Source organism: Tamandua tetradactyla, chromosome 5, assembly GCF_023851605.1.
Source record: "Tamandua tetradactyla isolate mTamTet1 chromosome 5, mTamTet1.pri, whole genome shotgun sequence".
NCBI classification, from domain to species: Eukaryota; Metazoa; Chordata; class Mammalia; order Pilosa; family Myrmecophagidae; genus Tamandua; species Tamandua tetradactyla.
Window position 1 is genome coordinate 78383782 of NC_135331.1, and position 21602 is coordinate 78405383.

Consider the following 21602-nt stretch of genomic DNA (forward strand, 5'->3'; position numbering starts at 1 on the left):
AAATCTGTGAGACACCATCCAGTACATGAATATACACATTGTGGGAGTTCCAAGAGAAGAAGAAAGAGAGAAAAGGGCAGAGAATTTTCAAAGAAATAGTGGCTGAAAATTTCCCAAACTTAATGAAGGGCATGTATATATTCATCCCAAATGCACAATGAACCCCAAAATGGATAAACTCAATTAGACTCACATGGCACCATGTTATAATCAAACTGTCAAAGGCTAGAAATTAGACGAGAATTCTGAAAACTGCAAGAAAAAAGGAACATACTACATACTAGGGAGCCCCAGTTAGATTAAGTGGTGATTTCTCATTGCAAAAAAATGGAGGCAAGAAACCAATGGGAAGACATGTTTAAAGGGCTGAAAGCAAAAAAATTGTCAAGGAGGAATCCTATATCTAGTAAGACTGTCCTTCAAAAATGAGGGAGTGATTAAGACATTCACAGATAATCAAAAACTGAGGGAGTTCATCACCACTAGACATCACTACTACAGGAGATGCTAAAGACAGTCTGGCAGATTGAAAGGAAAGGACAACAGACAATAGATGGGTGTTGTGTGAAGAAATAAAGATCCCTGGTAAAGGTAATGACATGGGTAAACATAAACGAAGTACTATTGTATTTTTGGTTTCTAACTCTGTTTTTAACTTCCTTCAAGTTCTAAAAGGCAAATGCATAAAATGTAATGATAAAATAAATGGTTTGGATTCATATTGTATAAACGTGGAATACATGAGAAGAACTACATAAAGTTGGGGGGATGGAGGGGTATAGGACATAATGCATGTATACTATTGAAGTTGAGTTGGTATCAAAGCAAATGACATTGTTATAGATTTAGGATGTTAAATTTAAGGGCTATGGTTAACTACAAATAACATCTCAGGGATTACACAAGTTCATAGAGACAGAAAGTAGAGTACAGGTGTCCAGGGGTGGGGAGCAGGAGAAACGGGAGTTATTGCATAATGGGTGTAGGGCTTCTGTTTGGGAACACAGAAAATTTTAGTGATGGAAGGTAGTGAGGGTCCCAGAACACTTTGAATGTGATTAACCCCACTGAAGGTATGCTGGGGAGTGGTTGAGATGGGGAAGTTCATGTTGTAAGTACATGTTCCCACAATAAAGAAAAAAGGAAGTAGCAACTAGAGACAATGACAATTAAATGCACTATATGAACACAGACATATAAGGGAGGAGAAAAGACTCAAAAGGACATTATTGGAACATATAAAAATATCGAAAAAAAATAGGAACATAGGTTGTAAGCTTTATATTAGTTAAATTTCTTGAACAGGATTACTGCACTTAAGGTGGTCATGTAAATGAATATCCTTGGTCTTAGGAAATGTACATGTCAGTATTAAGTGTTCAAGGAGCCTAAATATACATCCCACACTCAAATGTTCAGAGAGTGGAACAAAAAACAGAGATAGACAGATAGATGGATGGGTAGATAGTTGGATTGAGAGAGATGTTAGAATGATATGGCAAATGTGGAGAAATGTTAAAACTGATGGCTCTGGGTATCTGGGCAGGGGGTATGTAGGAGTTCTCTGTACAGGATTTCTATTATTTTTGTAACTGTTCTGTAAATTTAAAAGTGTTTCAAAATGAAAAGTTAAAAACCCACCTAAAACAAGTCAGGACAAAGTATTTCCTCTTCATAATAAACTGGAGGCCTTTCAATGTTAAAGGTTGCTATCTAAGAACAAAGAGATTGGATTTCCCTCCTTTTTAAACAGATACAAAGACCATATGTTAAATGTGCTGTCAGGAAATTACTGAATATGAGATAGCAAAGTTATCCAGGTATCATAAGGTAGAAGTACACTATACCTATTTTCTTCATAGAAGAGGATTATTAAGTAGTGAATTGGAATTCATACCCTTTATGACTGTTTCAGGTATATTCCATTACTAATTTATGAACAAGAATTGTGACCTTGGAATCTGGCTGTTCAGTAGCTTTCTTTGTGGCCTTCCTTCTTTTGTGGCAGAGTGAGTCATTTTTCTAGCTTGTTTCCCAGTCACCAAAAGCCCCAGTTTTGTTGATAGAATTTAGGAAAAGTAAATTTCAGAAACTAGGTCAAATTCATAAGCTGCTAACCAAGATCTGCAGCTAAGGTACCTAATCTGCCTCCTGATAAACCACTGAAAGAGAGGAGCTGAGGCTTTGGGAGTTCCTACTCTAAAATCCTGGATCTGACCCTGTATTTCTGCTTTTCCTAGAAGTCTTCAGGGGCTGTTGGTTATTTCCAAATGCCACTAGGTACCTTGAGGAGGCCATCGTCTCTGCCAAAGCTGAGAGGCATTAGGGAAAATAGAGAGACCTCGGAGCTATGACTCTGGTCAGTGTGTGGCCAACACTGGTCAAGGTGATTACCAGCTACCAGAGCCAGTGCAGCCTCCAGGGTCAGTGTGGCTGAGGAGCAAGTGATGGCCAGGTGGCATGGGGGCACCAGCACCAAGACTAGAGTCAAAAGACAGTTGAAACCTCTGTCTTGGGTTGAAACCCAAGCTCTGCCTTTTAGAAATTATTCTCTTTAAGCCTCCACTTACCATATGAAAGTAGGGTGGTGATAAATCTACTTAATGAATTTGGAAGGATTAAATGAGAAAGTAGGTATGAAAGCATTTTTCAAAATGCCCAACACATAGTTAGCACTCAGTAAATGTTAATTGCCTGTAAAATATTACTCATAGAGCTCATGGGCACTAGCCTAGTAATCCTCGTTAGGTAAGTGTTAAAAGATACAACATCATGTTCGTGAGATTCATCCTTGGAGTAAACAGCAATAGGTCCTACGTTCTCACCACTGTATAGTATTCCATCACCTGAATATACACAATTTATTTATCCATTCAGTTGCTGCTGGTCACATGGACCATTTTCAATCAATTTGTTGCTATTAAAGGAAACACTGCAGTGAACAAATAACTTTGACTTCAGCTTGGAAGACATGAGAGGGGCAAGCATGGTGAACAGAAACCTAGACTGAAAAGTAATGAGACATCCATAACAACAGCAGAGGCAGAGAATAATCACAGCTGGACAAGAGGTCTTTTGACTTACATAAACTGACATTGGGCGAATTGAGAGGACATCTGATTCTCTGCAGTCAACAAGGAAAGACCAGGGTGAGGGCGGCTTAAATCAGAAGAGATTAATAAGGCACAGTAATCAAGAAACAGATGCAAGACTGAAATACTGAGTGTAGCCACCACTAGATAATGAGAAAACATCTCTAGTGAGTTGAAATTAGTAACTGATCAACCAACTCCAGAAGATTACAAAGTGACCCTACTATTTTTTGGGGGTGGTGCATCTGGGAATCGAACCCCTGTCTCCTGCATGGAGGTGAGTATTCTTTCACTGAACCCTGTGCATCCAATGGGGCCCTACTTTTATGCCTCAGTAAACCATTTAGAAAATTCTGAGGTTATTTCTTTACCAGGGTTATTTTATATTTTCTTGGCTATGTCCTTTTGTGGTTTATAATCTTCTGGTTGAAAGAACTTGATAGGTATCATAAACTGGATATTCTGAACCCATGACCTAATTGTCAGGAATAATAGCCCCAAAGAAATTCAAGCAAAGATTGAATGGAGTGGTCAGCCAATGCTAGCAGGAGCTGTGCTGTCTGTCTCAAATGGAATGGAGGTTTTAGCCCTGTCTCCTCCCCTTACAATTTAGAACTATTAGAAAAAAATAATTATATAAAAAACATATTTCATTTGATTTCTAAATCTGAATGAGTGCTTCAAGGAAGTTATTTATTCCATCCTATTGTTTAAATTATATGCATTTTAGAGACTTCAGTTAGTTGACTTGAGTTAGTTGACTGATGTGAATTCAATTAGTTTAAATGTATTCAACTAACACAGTCATGTGCCACAGGTAGGCTTGTTTATTTTTCACAAGGTCTTATTAATATTTCTGCAGCAGAGATTTTGAGACTTACAGCTAGCCTGTTTCTGGTTGTCAGATACACCCTGGTCTATTCTGATTTATGTCTGAAAATGTCAGCCTGTGTTGATGTTTACGGGGACTTTAAATGAAATTAGGACCCTGGAGTGTCAAAACGTTTTAATAAAGCCAGTTCCATCTTTCTCATCACCATAAACCTATAACTCACATTTATATCATTATGTAGGTGATGTATCAGTTCACTTCACTTGTATTTCAAACTTTCTGGCTGTCATCACAGACCCGATTAATTCCAAATGTAGAACACTGTCACAAATATCAATAGATGTATGACATTTACTTTTGAAGCACATTTATGTACTTATTCAACAAAACAAAACAAAACCGACCTTTAATTCCTTCCCCAACGTATTGATTGGAAGACTGGGCTAGGAGAACAGCCAGGTAGGACACTGCAGATAAGAAGGGATTCTAGTGGTTTTGAAGGCAGTGTCCAGACTGTGTCTATACCTAATCCCACTATCTACGTTCCATGCTTCCTTCCTCAGAGGCTCTTCTTCAACTGGCAAAACAGAAGGGAAGGAAATAGTTGTCAGGTTTCTGCCTTTTCTCAGGTATTATTCCATTCGTTTACTATGTCTGCCAATTCCAAGTTGTGGAGGGAATGCCTTAACCCAGTTGTGTGTCACTTCATGTGCATGGGGTAAGTGAACTTAAGTTATCCTGGGTGTTATGTGGACAAAGCATGGGACATGGTGCTGGAAGTCTAGGGTTTGAGACCCAGAAACAACTCTATTTTGAAGGACCCTGGGGCAGAGAACTTGGTTTTCTCTAACCTGGAGAGTGGGAATGTACAGCCTCACTGACCTCATAAGGTTTTTCTGAGGGTTCAATAGGTAATATATGTAAAGGTAAGTGATCAAATATCTTAACAGTGCTATAAATCAGCAAATTCCTGTTAACTGAATAAATTATTTTTTGCATGTATTTGAGAGTCCATAGGATCTGAAAGAACCATTTGTTATCTGAAAGAGTAACTTGTTAATGCAACACTTCAATGAAATGAAAAAGCTAATGGACCTCCCTTAACAATGGAAATGCAAGCCAAGTCACAATCTGGCCCTTTATACCACCTGTTGCAAACTCCAAGGCACCATAAGATTGCTTATGAATTCACAAATGGTTTTAAATACTTTAGGGTAGACGAATATAGAATCATATTAGGAATTCTAGCCAACCAAAGTTATTGAATCACAATAAAAAAGACGATCATCAACTTTCAGAGTCTAAGAAAGGGTTCAATGTAGAGGACTTTAAGATTGTTGAAACATTTCCAGCAGTTCCAAAAGCATGTATTTCTACTAATTAGTTTATCTGATGAATTATAATGTAGGCATTACATTTATATCTTGTTCCCGGTTTTAAGGGGTAGGACAGTTTGGCGGGCCGTTCAGTTAATGGAGTTATTGGGTCATTTCCATTCTCTGCTGGATACTAAGCGTGACTGCCTGCATGTTCTATACTGGAAATAGTTACCTAATCTGTGTTCCAAATCGCTGTCAATGGCAGAAGAATAATTTGATGCTCTCAATCTTAAATTGCCTATGAAGTTTTTTCAATCTCCTATAAGTGGACTCCCTGCTAGCTTCTACACTGTCTTCCTTCTGACTCTTGATATATTATCAAAAGTGATTAAATTAAAATTTAAAAGAGATTTGACCTGAACTCACTTCAATTTGGTAAGTAATGCATTATGGTCTCTTAGGCCCAAAGATAAAACAACTACATGACGCTCATATTTCATTAGACAACTTTGAATTGATACAAATTCTAGATAGGCATGCTGGATACAGAAAAGAAAATTAATTCCTTTAACTTTAAGAGTTGTTCCCAAATCAATCTATGCCATTTTTTAAAAAATTAAACTTTAAAAATTTCCTGAAAAGTATAAAGAGGTCTTAAATTCTCCTCTTAAGTTATTTACACAAGCAATGAAATGAAGAAAACCCCCAATTTTTCAGCCTATTAAAATTAATCTGCCTGAAAATTTACCATTTCTCCTCCATCACACATACACCTCACTATTTCCTCCTAGTTAGGTATATACTGTTTTAGTATAAGAAAACAAAGACAAAATTAACTAGCATCTTCAATTAACTTTTTCAGAAAGTTTGTTTAAAAGAAAAAATTAATTGACATGCTAGCAAGCTCATTTGAAGGATTCCAAAGACTCTAAGTTATGTCTCACAGTCAGTGTATATTCAGCCCCACCTCTAACAGCCGCATCTGAGAGTCTGTGCAGTAAGGAAAGAGATGCTTTGATGTCTGTAACATACTAAATTTTCAAAGAAATAATTAGTCATAGTATATTGTACTTAGTAATGTAGAAAGAAGCAATAACATATTTTAGAAAGATCTGCCACTATAATAAGTTTTTTTTTCCCAATAGTCAATCTTGATATATGAGTATTTTCACTTAATTAGAACATATATGCCCCTCAAACATTCTGGTAAATTGAAACTCTGTGGCATTTCATACACCTAAGACATAAAGTCTTCCTTTTTATGTCCTACACTTAAAGGCTGCCTTCCCCAAAATATAACTACCAAAGTCTTAGGAGAATTAGCTGTTTTGAAGGCCTATTTCCTGTTTTTCCCCTTAGGTTATCAGAGTATGCTTTTAGGTTTAGATCATATCTGTTTCATGGCTAATTTATTTAATGGTAAAAAAAGTTAAGCTCATTTCATGATTATTGCCTTTTACAATTGATACTTGTAATGACCTCATTGTCTTTGCATTCCAAGAAGTTTTACATTTCATAAAAAATTCAACCTACTCTGTTGTAAAACTTTCTATGTTAAAGTCATTAAGATTTAGAAATTCCAGAAATATTTTTTTCTGCCTGACCTTTCAAGAACTTAAAAACAGTTTTTTTCAGCAGACTTAGCGTTACGCTGACCTTTTCTCTGAAAAGTGAAGATGAAGTTTGTACTTTTTCCTCATTAAAAAATGCTTATTTTCTTTAAAAAGGTGTAACTGGAATTGAATATTTTAATATCAAATATATTTCTTGAATTTGAATATTTCATCTCATCATGGTTGCTGCTATAACAATAAAACAAAAACCATGTCACAGTAACAAAAGGCAGTGACTGATATATCTTGCAAGTATTTAACATGGATTCCTCTATTACAGAACTATTGTCTGTTTTGATCTGTTATAATTAGTCCTGTAGAATTTTGCTCATTTATTTATTTTCAGGTTAAATCCCGTGAGGGGTTATGATTTTATTTTTAAATCATATCATATCGTATCAACATTTTTACTTCTTTCCTCTTCCCAAGAATGAACAGTGAATTTATAAAAGACTCTGGGGTCTTTTATAAATATGGTTTCTCTCTAAATGATATTTGGGTATGCAGCGGCAAGGACAAAGGCTGTCTGAAAACGAACTGGTGCTTTCCTGTGAGTAACATGGATTCTGTTCCAGAGAGAGGAGGCCTCCGGAAGTGCAAATATGGCTCTTAGAATGTCACTCTTCCTACAGTTTGTCAAATCGCCACAGAGGAAGTCCAAGCTGAAGGAGCCGTCTGTCACCATGCAAGGAGCATTCTGAAGGAAGGGGCTGTTGGTGCCCTTATTCCTTCCTACGCCTTCAGGATCTTCTTCCATCACTCCTCATGGGCAGCTGTGGTTGGGGGTGCATTCCCCCACCACATCCCCTGGACACCCACTCTCCAGCTCTACTAGACTACCCACCATGCTGGTTAGAGATCTGTGGATGCAAGTTACTGAGCCCTGCAGAGGCTGTTCCCTTCTCCTGGAATGTCCTTCCCCCATTCTCTAAACTTACTGAGCCCTGCAGAGACTGTTCCCTTCTCCTGGAATGTCCTTCCCCCATTCTCTAAACTTACTGAGCCTCTGCAGAGGCTGTTCCCTTCTCCTGGAATGTCCTTCCCCCATTCTCTAAACTTACTGAGCCCTGCAGAGGCTGTTCCCTTCTCCTGGAATGTCCTTCCCCCATTCTCTAAACTTACTGAGCCTCTGCAGAGGCTGTTCCCTTCTCTTGGAATGCCCTTCTCCTATTCTCTACCTGGTAAATTCCACTTATTTTTCCAGATCCGGCACAATCCACCTTTCCTTTTGCTAAAGTCTAGACAGCGACCCCCTCGAGGCTGGGCACTGTGTCTCATTCTGCTTTGTGTTTTGGGCCTTGGGAGGTGTAGAATGGTGGTTTGCTGACAGAATGAGTGAATGGAGGTATAGCTGGAGGATCTGATAATAGTCCTGCTTGCCTAAAACGTCAGAAGCTTTCTTCCAAACTTGGATAACAGAAGGATAAAACCACCTCTTTCTCCATCCTCTCCACTGACATCCCAGCCAGAGATAGAATTGGGGTTGGCCCTTGGCCAAGAATTGAATGGAGTCCTTCTCAGTAATAAATTAAAACGTGCTGCTCTCTTTTGTGTAGCTAAAGACACGGCTATTATAAATTTATAGTTCGGCTATGGGCCCTTTTCATATTTTCTGCAAACCCTTTGTGGGCTGGTGGTGGTGGTGGAGGCCACATTTACTTTGGATTAGAATTGAGTAGCAATTTGGAAGGGAGAGAAAGAAAGGGAAAAGTTTGGCTTAAAAATTCTGTAGACTTTTAATTTGTCTATTGCAGCAATTTAGACCTTCCCCGTATACTCCAGCCCCCTGTTATCTCCCCAAACCTGTAGCCATGTCGTTGTGAGCACAAATACTTCCTGTTAAATGCAGGCTTTTTGCTTGTAATTAAGGGATGGAGCCAAGTTCTTCTACATTCAGATTGATGAGGTGTGGAAGGACAGAAAACAGAGAAGTGACTTTGTATGTTTTGCTCACAAAGCAAAGGTGAATAGCCCGGAACAGAGCCCGGCACAAAAGAGGTGCTCAAATATTTGTTGAATGAATGAAAAAGTCCACAAACATCCCTGAGAAAGCAGAAGCAGGTGTTCAGAGTCAGAGGAGGCCGTCAGAACTTAGCGGCCCCCAAATTCGCAGAAATCTTGGGGGGTAGAGCAGGGATGGCAGTGCTGAATTTCATGTGCAGGGAACAGTGGTATGAGTCAATCTTACCTTGATCCTAAGGCCCAGGTGACAGAGAGGTTAAATAAAATAAGAGAAGAAACTATAACTTTAATCAAAGATGCCTTAAGGAAGAATGAGGACATTCATGTTCAGTGATATTGAAACCAAAACAAATTAACTTAGTGCTGAGAGATGTGCAGAAAAGTCACCTAAATTTTGAAGATTATTGGAGAAAGCTGTGGATTGCAGTGGTGTTTTATGTGGAAATACAGCAATTATATGTTCTGCCTGGAGGAAGGTAGAGGGCATTTTCTGAATGTTCTGAGTTAACCAATTTCCTGGATGATATGAGAATGAAGGAGGTTCAGGGACAAAAAGTATTAGCAAGGTTCCTTGAAGGCTGGGAGAAGAAATAAGAAACTATTAAACTTTACCACCAGGAAAACCTCTGATAATTGTGTCAAATATTAGGGGCACCCAAATCAATAGGCCAAGCCCTTGATCTTGAGGCTTGCTCTTGTGAAGCTTGTGTATGTAGCAGAGAAGCTTAGACTACCTATAGGCATGCCTAAGAGTTACTTCTGGAGGACCACTGTTGTTGCTCGGATGTGACCTCACTCTCTCTAAGACCAACTCTGTAAGTGAAATCAATTGCCCTTCCCCCTACATGGGCCATGACATCCAGGGGTGAAAGTCTCTCGGCGGTGTGGAAGATGACTCCCAGGGATGAATTTGGCCCTGGTACTGTGGGATCAACAATGCCATACTGACCAAAATGGAGAAAAAAGTGTAACAAACAAGGTATCAATGGCTGAGAGAGTTCAAATAGAGTTGAGAGGCTACTCTGGAGGTCATTCTTACTTCAGTTAGACATTGCTACCTATCATAACTTTCCAAACCCCAATCAAAACCATTCCTGCCGGCAGCACTCCTGGCGGTTCCATCGATCTGTCCCTTGCTTCAACAGTGTTTGAACGGAACAGACCCGGGGACTCTCCCCCCAGCTCTCCGGCCTCGATCACCCTCCAACTGCCTCTCCCGCTGCAACCTCTGGGACCAACTTCTGGGCCAGCCACTACCTCCGGGACCAGCTAACAGGTTTTTTGTGGTTAGCTCCTCATTGTCGACCAACCATGAGCTCCCAGATCCGCCAGAATTATACCGCCGATGTGGCGGCCTCTGTAAACCGCCTGGTCAACCGGTATCTGCGGGCCTCCTACACCTACCTCTCTCTGGGCTTCTATTTCGATCGCGACGATGTGGCGCTGAAGGGCGTGGACCGCTTCTTCCGCGAGTAGGCGAAGGAAAAGCGCGGGGGCCGAGCATCTCTTGAAGACGCAAAACCAGCGCGGCGGCCGCGCGCTTTTCCAGGACGTGCAGAAGCCGTCCCAAGATGAGTGGGGCACGACCCTGGGTGCCATGGAAGCTGCCCTGGTCCTCGAGAAGAGCCTGAACCAGGCCCTTTTGGAACTGCATGCCCTGGGTTCTGCTAACTCAGACCCTCATTTCTGTGACTTCCTGGAGAACCATTTCCTAGATGAGGAGGTGAAACTCATCAAGAAGATGGGCGACCACCTGACCAACCTCCGCAGGCTGGCCAGCCCGCAGGGCGGGCTGGGCGAGTATATCTTTGAAAGGCTCACCCTCAAGCATGATGACTAGGAGCCTCCAGAGCCCAGAGGCCTTTATGGGGCGCCCCTCTGCATTCCCCTGGCATCCAGGCTTCTGCCTGAGCCCCTCCCTCCAGCCAGGAGGCTCTCTTTAACCAGCTGCCCAGCCACCCTCTAACAAGCCTTGAACCAAGTGTGAACAATAAAGCTTTTTGCAGCAAAACAAAACAAAACAAAACAAAAAAAACATTCCTGCCAATCCTAAAGAACACTTAGGGCACTATATAAGATTCTATAAAGGTTCCATGCACTAGGGTAACTTTCTAGAAACCTCCAACCTCCAAATGGGTTCCTAGACCAGGTAAGTCTTGAAACCCAGAGGGTCCAGGGTCTCCAGAACATCAGCTAGTTCCATCCCCCTATCCGATATTATCGACATCCCTTCCAACATGAAAAAGTTAGAATGGGCTTAGCCCAAACACCCCTACAGAGTGAGAGAAAGATCAAAGGGGATGGTGGAGTTGTTCAGAGAAGGTCAGGTTTAACAAAGGGGTATGATTGCTGAGTCATTATATTGACATTTCTTTTAACCTCTAGTACCTTAGAGCAGCTAGAAGTAAAAACCTAAAATTGTAGAACTGTAACACATAACAAACTCTGAAATCTGTTTTACAACTAATTGTAGTGGTGTGCTTTGAAATGTATTGCTTTTTTGTATATATGTTATTTTTCACAGAAAAGGAGAAAAAAAAAAAAAAGCACAAACTCCAAGCCAGACTCCGGGCTCTTGTCCCAGCTCTGCTACTCATCAGCACTTCCCACTTAAACTCTCAATGTATCAGATTCTTCATCTGTAAAATGGTTGTACTAAAAGTTCACACATCAAAGAGCGGTTGTGATCTAGGCACTATTAAATACATGTAAAACATTCATTGCACTGCCTGGCACAATCACTTAGTAATAAGTGATTACTCCTAGTGCTAATATTAGTAAGGGCCTATCTTTAGGCAGGTTAATCTCTCTAAGGTTCAAATACCTCTTCTGTAAAATGAGGACATAATTGTATCTATCTCAAAATGGAATTTGTGGGGATTCAATTGGAAACTCTTCATAGTATACTAGATACCACTTTAGTAGTCATTTTTATTAGCTAGATGCTCTATTGCCATCTCCTATTTGGCCCTTGACACTCTCCAAGAAAGTTTCCTTAGACATAGAAATTGTTTCATTCATTGTTACACATCAAGTAAAGAAAATTTTATTCTTGGAGGCTTCAAAATGGAAGACCCATCTCATACAACATCTGCCCTCTCCAGGGGCGACTCAGCGAACATTTACATCAATTCAGAAAAAGAAATATAAAGAAAAAAGAAAAAAACTCGTACATACCATACCCTTACCACTCCCTCTCACTGACTGCTAGTATTTCCATCTAACCAATATATTTTAGTCTGTTTCCCCTATTTCTTTTTTATACCTCTTACCATTCCCTTTCATTGATCACTAGCATTTCAATCTACTAAATTTATTTTAACATTTGTTCCCCCTATTATTTGTTTATTTTAAATCCATATGTTTTATTCATCTGTCCATACCATAGATAAAAGGAACATTAGACACAAGGTTTGCACAATCACACAGTCAAATTGCTAAAATTATATCATTATACAATCATCTTGAAGAAACATGGCTACTGGAACACAACTCTACATTTTCAGGCACTTCCCTCCAGCCTCTCCAATATACCTTAACTAAAAAGTGTAAAGAATTCTTACACTATTCTTAGACTAAAGTGTAAGAATAACCTCCAGGATAACCTCTCGACTCTGTTTGGAATCTCTCAGCCACTGACACTTTATTTTGCCTCATTTCACTCTTTCTCCTTTTGGTTGAGAAGGTTTTCTCAATCCCTTGATGCTGAGTTCCAGCTCATTCTAGGGTTTCTGTCCCACGTTGCCAGGAAGGTTCACACCCCTAGGAGTCATGTCCCATGTAGAGAGGGGGAGGGCAGTGAGTTCGCTTGTCGTGTTGGCTGAGATAGAGGTTGCCAATGCCTTCTGATTATATGCTTAATGTACTCTGGGATTTATCCAGGCATTACATTAAGTTATACAGGATTAAAGGCTCTCATTCTTATTCTGGACTGCCTGTGTTTGGATTGTTTAAATGATCTATCCAGACAAGTTGAGTTAAACTATGTGCTATAGGAAATTTAGATTCTAGACAAAATAAACCTTTCTTCCTTTGGTCTCAAAGAGTAGATGAGGTTCCAAAATACAGACAATGTCTTCCTTATCCCTATATTCTGAATTACTGTAATCTGCCTGGGTCTGTGCTTTTAACTACTGTGTGATTTACTGTCTCTCGTACAGCTGTGATTAGAAGCCAAATCTGTCTAATTCTGGGACTCACACTTAACCATGACCTATTACTGTTAGTCATGCCCCCCATTACTCTTAGCCATCCCCCTCTACCATTGCTAGTCATCCCCCTCTACACTGTTAGCCATGCCCCTCTACCACTGTTAGCCATGCCCCTCTACCACTGTTAGCCATCCCCCTCTACACTGTTAGCCATGCCCCTCTTCCACTGTTAGCCATCCCCCTCTACACTGTTAGCCATGCCCCTCTACCACTGTTAGCCATGCCCCTCTACCAATGTCAGCCACGCCCCTCTACCACTGTTAGCCATGCCCCTCTACCAATGTCAGCCATGCCCCTCTATCACTGTTAGCCATGCCCCTCTACCACTGTTAGCCATGCCCCTCTACCAATGTTAGCCATGCCCCTCTACCAATGTTAGCCATGCCCCTCTACCACTGTTAGCCATGCCCCTCTATCACTGTTAGCCCTGCCCCTCTACACTGTTAGCCATGCCCCTCTACCACTGTTAGCCATGCCCCTCTACCACTGCTAGCCCTGCCACTTTATTACTCTTAGCCATGACCTATTACTGCCAGATTCCATTCAGTGGAACTCCCTTCAGAATTATCCCTGCTATTTCTCCTTGGATGAAGGCACATGGATTCTAATAGCAATTGCTGGATAACTTCCTATTGGTACATAGATCATCAGCTGGTGGATGAGGTGAGAGGCAGATGTGGGCACAAGCATGTTCAACAGCCCCCCTCCTTCAGCTAGTGTCCTTTCTTCTACACTGAACTGGATATCTTTACGTTAAAAGCTCTGAAGACGCCATGGCAGAGCAGCTCCTTTAGTTCCACTGAAGTGCCTCATTAGTATAACTCTTTCTCTATCTCCCTCTGGACCTAGAGGCAGAAAGCCTAAGTTTAGACTCTTATGCTTATGAGGCTGGGACTGAGTAAAATGACCTGAGTTTCTCTTTTCTCATCTTTTAAAATGGGAATAGCACTACCCACTTCACAGTATTGAAATAAAAGAACCTTGAATTTTTTTGATAGACTTTAGTTTCCTTTTTTTTCCCCTTACCCTTTCTTCTCTTTTCTCTTAGGCGAAACCATTTTTTAATGTTAAAAACCCTAGGCTACAATTGGTGTATGTTTGTGTGCATTCATGACACACACCCACAAACGATGGAGAAGAAAAGGGGTCCTATGGAAAGAAAACATTTCAGAGTAAGTTAGGAGTCCCCAACTCCTACTGAATTATCCAACATCCTCTATCTCAGCCAGCTGAAGCAGCTATGGATTTGGAAGCACGTCCTATTCCACAGATGCTAGGATTTGATCAAGCACCCTATCATTCACTTCTCTGGGGGCTTCATGTCTACACATCCTGGCTATAAACTCCTTAAGGAGTAAGAATATCTTTTACCTCTTTTGTGTTCACCACAATTAGCAGCCTGAAGGGAAAGGCGGGGTCCAGGAAGCGACAAGATACTCTGCCAAAGCCTTTCTGTGGATAGAATCCTTGAAACACTCTAGCAAAGTTCATTTTAGCACTTCCTTTAACAGTGCTGAAAGCTAAGGTGATAGTGGCGGGATTTGGATCTAGGTTTGTTTAACTCTGAAGCTGAAGGTTTTCCCGAAGCTAACAAGCTGCCTCCTCTAGATACTTGATAAGTATCAGTTAAATAGAAATATTTTTTTTAGTCTTGTGAAAACCTTTTGCAGCCAGAATCAGTCCTTGCTAGGGGACAGGTCTCCTATTTTGGCAAATGATTATGGGGACCCTTCACACAGATGATGTAACCCAGGCTCCGTGCTGCTCACATGTCTAAGCTGTAGGGTCAGCATTTGGCGAGATGTTCCTTTCACCTGGAGTAATTTGTCGGCAAACAGGAGGGTCTTCCACCCTGTGAGCTGTGGCTGAGCTTGTGTTCATGGCCGGGACATGTGCCTCATATTTCTATGATGACTGGGAAGGCAAGCTTAGCAGGATTTTTTATTAGCGCTCTTTCTTTGAAACTTAAAAAATAGGGCATAAAAAGCAAAAACCAAAAACCTTCCTTAAAATAGTTAAAATTGCCATCAGGAGAAAGAACAAGGAACTGAGCTTTCAAGTTCCCTGCTCCTAAATCTATTCCCTGGAGGCAAAATAGAAGAGGCAAGGAAGAGGGCTGGACGTGCCTTCCATGATATTGCTTCCCAATCAATATCATTGCTTCCCAACCAATTTTCCCACCTTCAGATGGCTTCTTTTTCCTCAATCCTTTTCTTTTTGGAAGGAAGCTCACTTAACTTCCTTTCTTTCCTCATCCATCTCCTTTCAAATCAGTCAAGCTGGGCCTTTTATACAATGATTTTGGCATTTAAGTATCCCTTCCCTTAGCATTAACAGAGGATCTAACACTTCCATTTGTCAGATACTGAGCTTAAACTGGAAATGTTAAATGTTTACCACGGTTTTAAGTGGGAGAAGGAGAACCTGTTACATGACAGGCATACAGTATGTTTGATATAATTCAATCCTCACAAAAGATCATATAAAGTAAGATATTATTCTGCATAAGTTTAATAAAAAGGAAACAGGCTCAGAGACTGAGTAATTTGTCCAAGATAATTTGGAGAATATGTATCTATTCTCTAGACATCTCTTAATAAACTTCTTATGCCGTCATCAATTTAATTCAATAAGCATAGGAATCATATCAGTTTCGTTCACTAAGGAATCCTCATCACCTATGTAGCAGAGTTCCTGGAACTTAATAGCACTCAGAAAGTAATTTTGAATGAACTCATTCACACTTAGTACATAAATGGATATGTTAGTTTCCAAAATAAAAGAAATACAAGAAGAAAACATAAGATATGTGCACAGAAGCAAAGGCTAGACCACCGGTACCATATCATAGAATCAAATATGTCTAGTACAAAAATGAACATCATGAGTTCCATTTTTCTGAGCTACTTAATACTCACTAGGAATGCTGAATAAATAAAATTAAGTTTAGTTTTCACACAAAATGGCGCGGAGTGGGGGAAAACAAAACTTACTAAATAGAAGGCTGCAAAACCAGCCCAGACCTGTTCGTGGTAGGAGAGGGGAGGAAGTCTCTGATGTAGCGTGGGTTTGGCACCATTTCCTTATATGGGAAAAAGTTGTGAGTCAGACCTTTTGGATGGGCTGTAACCCTGGAGTACCGAGCCAATGGGTAAACAGGTGGGGTCTATGTGCTAGGTTTAGGGAATAAATGTTACTGCCTCCTGTCATTTGGTGTGTCACCCACCCCATTTCGGTTTCCGTTCTTGCAAGATCGTTAATAAATTCTTTTCTTCTCCACAACTGGGTGAGTGTTTACTCTCTTTCAGATATGGCTTTCTTTCCGATACTCATCATTCATACAATTTTTAGTATCCTTAGGATTGGAAACAAACCAATTGCTCAGGACAATTACAGCTCTTCTAGAAAGAAATCCTCCCAAAGAGAGGGCTCTAGGTTATATAATGAATAATGTCCTAAAAAATATCTTTAAGGGAGGCATGAGAATGAATGGGTTTTATTAAGCTGTTTTTTACTGGGTATTTTCACACTGATCAACAGCATTGCATAAGAGCATAATCCAACAGACATCATGTAGATCAACTATGAGTTTAGGGAACTCACAAAATAAAGGATTTTTCTTAAGGTATCCATCTGCAGATGTGGTACTCATCTTTCTGATGCTGGCATTTGTATTTGAACTAAATTCCAAATGTCTTCTGTTCAATAATCTGAGTCCATCCAAATATTTTAATATCGACCCCCTTCAATCTTTATGACTATTCTAGCACTCTACAGCCTGCCATGTGTCATCACAACAGCGGAGAGAATGGAGAGAGACAAACTTGAACCAAGAGTATGAGAGGAGACTCAGTCGGTGCCCTTTCCCCTGTGCACGAGAGTGGCCCAGCTACGTGTCATCTGGAGCATGACCACGAGGAAACAGTCACCGGTTCCCCCCTGAACCCACCTACCATCCATCTAGGCCCCTAGATACCATTCATATTTGCATTCACGCACATCCTCTCCTACTCCTACTCCTATGCTTTCAGTTAGGAAACACCCACACAGCCGGATTCGATTCATAGGATACTTTAAATTGTCCCTCAATAAACTGTGGTTTCCCTCAAACAGAGTGTGTTTTCTTTATATTCTAGCCCAGAAATCATTTAACAAGAAGAAGACACCCCAGAGACCTGCTTCAGGAAACGGCTTAGGAATGGGTAACAGAAAGCATGCTGTTCCTGTTTTATGGAATCCTCATACAATTCTTCCCCCTCTCTTCTCCACCCTCCAATGCACATTCTTTAAAGATGTTTCTCAGGAGGTAGCTAGACAGACTTGTAATTTCTGGGATTATGATTTGTTGCTTTATGACTATGGATTACAGAGCAGTAAATTAGCCTAGTCACCAAATACTGCCGGGCTGGGGAGATTGTAGTAAACAAGACAGACAGATGTGATTCTTTTGGAGCTTATGATTTAGAGGGAATGAATGTATTACACACATAATTGCAAGTGTGATAAATGCTGTCAAGGGTGCCATGGGAAGAGAAAACAGCAGGACCTAAGATAAATATCTTTTCTTTTGCTTAGATGTGTCAGGAAAAACATCTCCTCCAATGCTACCTTCAGAATTTGAGAGCTTCCTTATCTTGAGCTCTCATATTCTATCTGTTTGAAGGGGAAAGTCATCATTGAAATGATCAGAAACTGATTCAGAATGTTATTGAACTAACTGAAAAATCTCCATAATTCATAGGAATTCGTAGGAATTCATAATTCGTAGGAAGATCAGATGTGTCCATAAGGAAAAAGAATTACATAATTCATTTCCAAGGAAATGAATTATTTAATTGGGAAATTTAATATATTGGTTGTTTGCTTTACGTTCTCTGTAGTCAGTCTGTGCAAAGGGAATTCTCAATTAATCCAAAAAGGGAGGGTTGGCATAAATATTTATCTAGCGACACTGGGTTCAAGTTCCCTCTCAGCACTGGGGAAACTGCCATTGGTGGAAATGCAGCAGAGTGTAGTGGCTCTCAAAGTGCAGTGTCTGCACTAGCAGCGTCATATCACCCGGGAACTTGTTAGAAATGCAAATTCTTACACTCCACTTCAAACCTACTGAGTTAGAAACTCTAGCAGTGGGGCCATCAATGCATGCTTTAACAAGTCCTCCAGTGCTTCTGATGTATGTTAAAGTTTGAGAATCACTAGCATGTTGGTTAAGGTTATGGGTTTAGATTTAGACCTAGAATCAAATCCTAGCTCTAGCACTTAGAATCTGTATGACTCTAGAAGACAATCTCTTTAAGTCTCCATTTACTCATCTCTACAATGGGCACAGGAATGACAGTGTCTGCTTTGTAAGGTCGATTGACTTGCAGGAGAAAGTGGGACTGTATTCATTTCTAGTCCACTGAAATCATGCTCAAGTAGTTAGTAGATGCCAAAACCTACTCAGGCATCGGAGCTATAGATGTATTTTAAACACACAGAGAACCCCCAAAGCTAAGATACACAATAAAGAGATTGGCTGTCACACTGGGAGATACAGAGGCTCACTCAGACCTCTGAGTGACTGGGAGGCTCTCACAGATTTCAGTTTTATCGGGGCTAAGTCTGAGCGGGACCATAGCAAGGTGTCCTCTCTCGAGGCAGGGAGAAGAAGTCATCTTTGCGGCCTTGTCAGCTCTTTACAGCCCTCTATCTGAACCTCACCAAAGGCACTGATCATTGCTGCCATATATTCTAGTTCATATGAGTAAGCTACCACTCCCCGCCTGTGAGCTGCAGTCACTCCCCACCTGTGAGCCATCACTCCCCACCTAACTATCACCTTCTTGAGACAGGGCCGGATCTAAGTCATCTTCATGCTGCCCTCAGCTTCAACCAGCAGGCCTAGCCCCTGGCATAGATCGATGTTTTTTGGAATGAATAAGCGAATATTGTTTTCAAATCTACGTGCAAAGTTGACATGAGGTACTTCATACTCTCACTACAGTAGACTAGCACTTATTGTAAGAAGACAAACAACTGCCTTATCTTTTCCAGAACTGAGATTCTACCCTTACGGTTACATAGTAAACAGTGGAAGCAGGTGGCTTCCACCTAGACCGAACTGGCAAAAGCATATTCTGTTCTTAGGAAGCCCTGTATCATTCCAACCAGTGACTTAATCTCTCAGGAGATTAATTTCTGCAAGGAGGATGGTTTTGCCATCTTATCATTCAAATATATTAAAAGGATCAATGGAAAATTGCATTAATCTTTGTATTTTAGGGGACAATGTGGGATGCTGAACATAAGAGGTGTTCAATCAATATTTGTTGAATCAATTGATAGCAGGAAAAGGGCTGTAAATCACTGAACTTGGCAGAGTGAGAAGGCAATCAAGCAAATATACTAAGATTGCTTATTTGTCACTTTCATTTTGGAAACCGGATGTTCTGGTTCTTTCTTACTCAAGATGGAAGGCTGGGTGCAGACTTCGAATGGTAAGGAATGGAAAGTCCAGCAGAGGAAACAGTTCATGATAGAAATTTTCCTTTTTCTTCCCAAGGGAGTACTTCAGAAGGCCAGAGGAAGTGACTTGCTTAAAGAAAGTTTTTATTGGTACCCTATTGTGTTTTCAATAATAATCCTGGTCATTCTCCAAACTCTTTTTAATGTTGCATTTCTTTAATTTTCTGAATTGTTTGGCATTGCCATGGTTCAAAAGAAAAAAACAAAAAATGCATCCAGTGACAAACTTCCTCAGACCACTATGCCCCATCTGTCCAGTTGACTATCTATAGTGACCATTGTTGTTAGTTTCTTATGTATCCTTCCAGTTTCTTTATGCTTATACAAACACAAATACTATACATATTTTCATTTTCTCACCTTTTTAGTGACAAGAGGTAGCATACCAAAGCAATTATTCTTCACTTTGCTTTTATCATCTAATATATCTAAAAGAACTTTCCATATGAGTTCACAGAGAATTTCTAAATTTTAATTACATTTGTAAGACCACATTTTATTTATCTAGTACTTTATTTATGGCCCTTTAGGTTATTCTCTATTTTTTCAGATTATAATCAATGCCATAAAAAATTGTGTACATGGTGCTATATATTCTCAGCAATAGTAACTCACTATCTCTAAATTTGGGAAACTTTTTTTAATTTTAGGCAAGACAAAAATACAAAGCTACATCAAACTCTGTAAGAGTGTTTATGCTTCAGTTGCTTGATTTTATTATTCTATTTATCATTTACATAATACATAATTTATTATTCCATTTATCATTTACATAATAATTAAATTACAGCATAACATACAAGCACAGATAAAATTATTAAAGAAAATGTCAGCAACACGAGGTTATAATGAAAGTGGTTTTCTCTCTTTGGTCTAGGCTGTGTGTCATTTACTCTACAAACAACTTTTCTCTTGATTTCAGACCAAATGTTCCTCCCATGTCTTCTAACATTCGTACTTTGGCATTACTGTTCATCCAGCTGCTCAGGTCAAAACCTCTCTGCCTCACCTCCAACATCCAATCCGTCCACAAGTTCTGTCAACTCTGCCTTCATAATCGATGCTGAATCTCGCTGCCCCTCGCCACTTTGCTCCCCCTTTCACCTGGACCACTACACTCCCTTTGCAGAACCCTCCTGCGCCATTCTTGACAACCAGAAGACAATTCTGAAAAGATCACACCAGTACCCAAACCATGCCCAAGCAACCATGACTCGCTGGCCGAGTTTGGTCCCCACTACCTTCCCAACCTTGAGTCAGATCCTCCTCCTGCTCATTTACTGTCCCAGTCACATTTATTGTTCTTTGTGAACACAATGAATCACTAGACTCATTCCCACCTCAAGGCTTTGCATTGCTGCTCCCTCTGTCTTCCATCAGACCTTTGAATTGTGGCTTCTTTTCATATTCAAGCTGGTGGTAGATTTAACTATGCACCCAAACAAAAGGTATCTTCTCAAGTTTAATCTGTGTTTCTGCGGATATGAACCCATTTGTAAATAGGACCCTTTGCAAACACAGTATCAGTTAAGGTGTGGACTCATTTGTGAACATGATCTTCTAAAATCCTCTTTAGGTATGGCCAAATTGAATGAGGGGGGGCCTTAATATATGTAACTGCAAATCCTCCTAAGAGAAGACATGTGAGAACAGCCAGAGGTGCCAGAGCTGGGAGTCAACGGAACCCATCAGGGAAGGGAGAGGATGCTGTCACATGTGACAGGAGCCAGGGACATAAGCCAAGGACCCCAAGGTCAAAAGCCAGCACCAGAGTGTTGCAGAATTTGGGGAGAAAGCATCACCTTGCTGATGCTTGATTTCAGGGCTCTCCTAGCCTCAAAGTTGTGAGCCAATAAATTCCCATTGTTTAAGCCAACCCATTTGGTACTTGTCATAGCAGCCAGGTAAACTCAGACAGAGTCTCAATTTGGGATCACCTCCTCAGGTGGTTTCCTTGGCCACATGATCAAGCACAATAGCTCTATCACTCTCCATCCCTTTATCTTGTGCTAATTCTCTTCTTAAGATTTACCACCAGTTATGGGTGTTTTCTAAGTGTGTACCAC

The 21602-nt window shown here is 40.4% G+C and overlaps 1 protein-coding gene, 1 long non-coding RNA gene and 1 pseudogene across 4 annotated transcripts in view; 2 read left to right on the plus strand and 1 right to left on the minus strand.

The window, feature by feature from the left end:
• PEX5L (peroxisomal biogenesis factor 5 like) overlaps positions 1-21602 on the minus strand; it is a 178309-nt gene that overhangs the window by 117322 nt on the left and 39385 nt on the right. The window lies entirely within an intron of this gene.
• LOC143682540 (uncharacterized) lies at positions 1918-17130 on the plus strand. The gene is made up of 3 exons (XR_013175178.1): positions 1918-2009; positions 2878-3369; positions 16797-17130. It is a non-coding gene; the product is annotated as an uncharacterized LOC143682540 (long non-coding RNA).
• Positions 10044-10776, plus strand: LOC143682539 (ferritin light chain pseudogene; annotated as a pseudogene).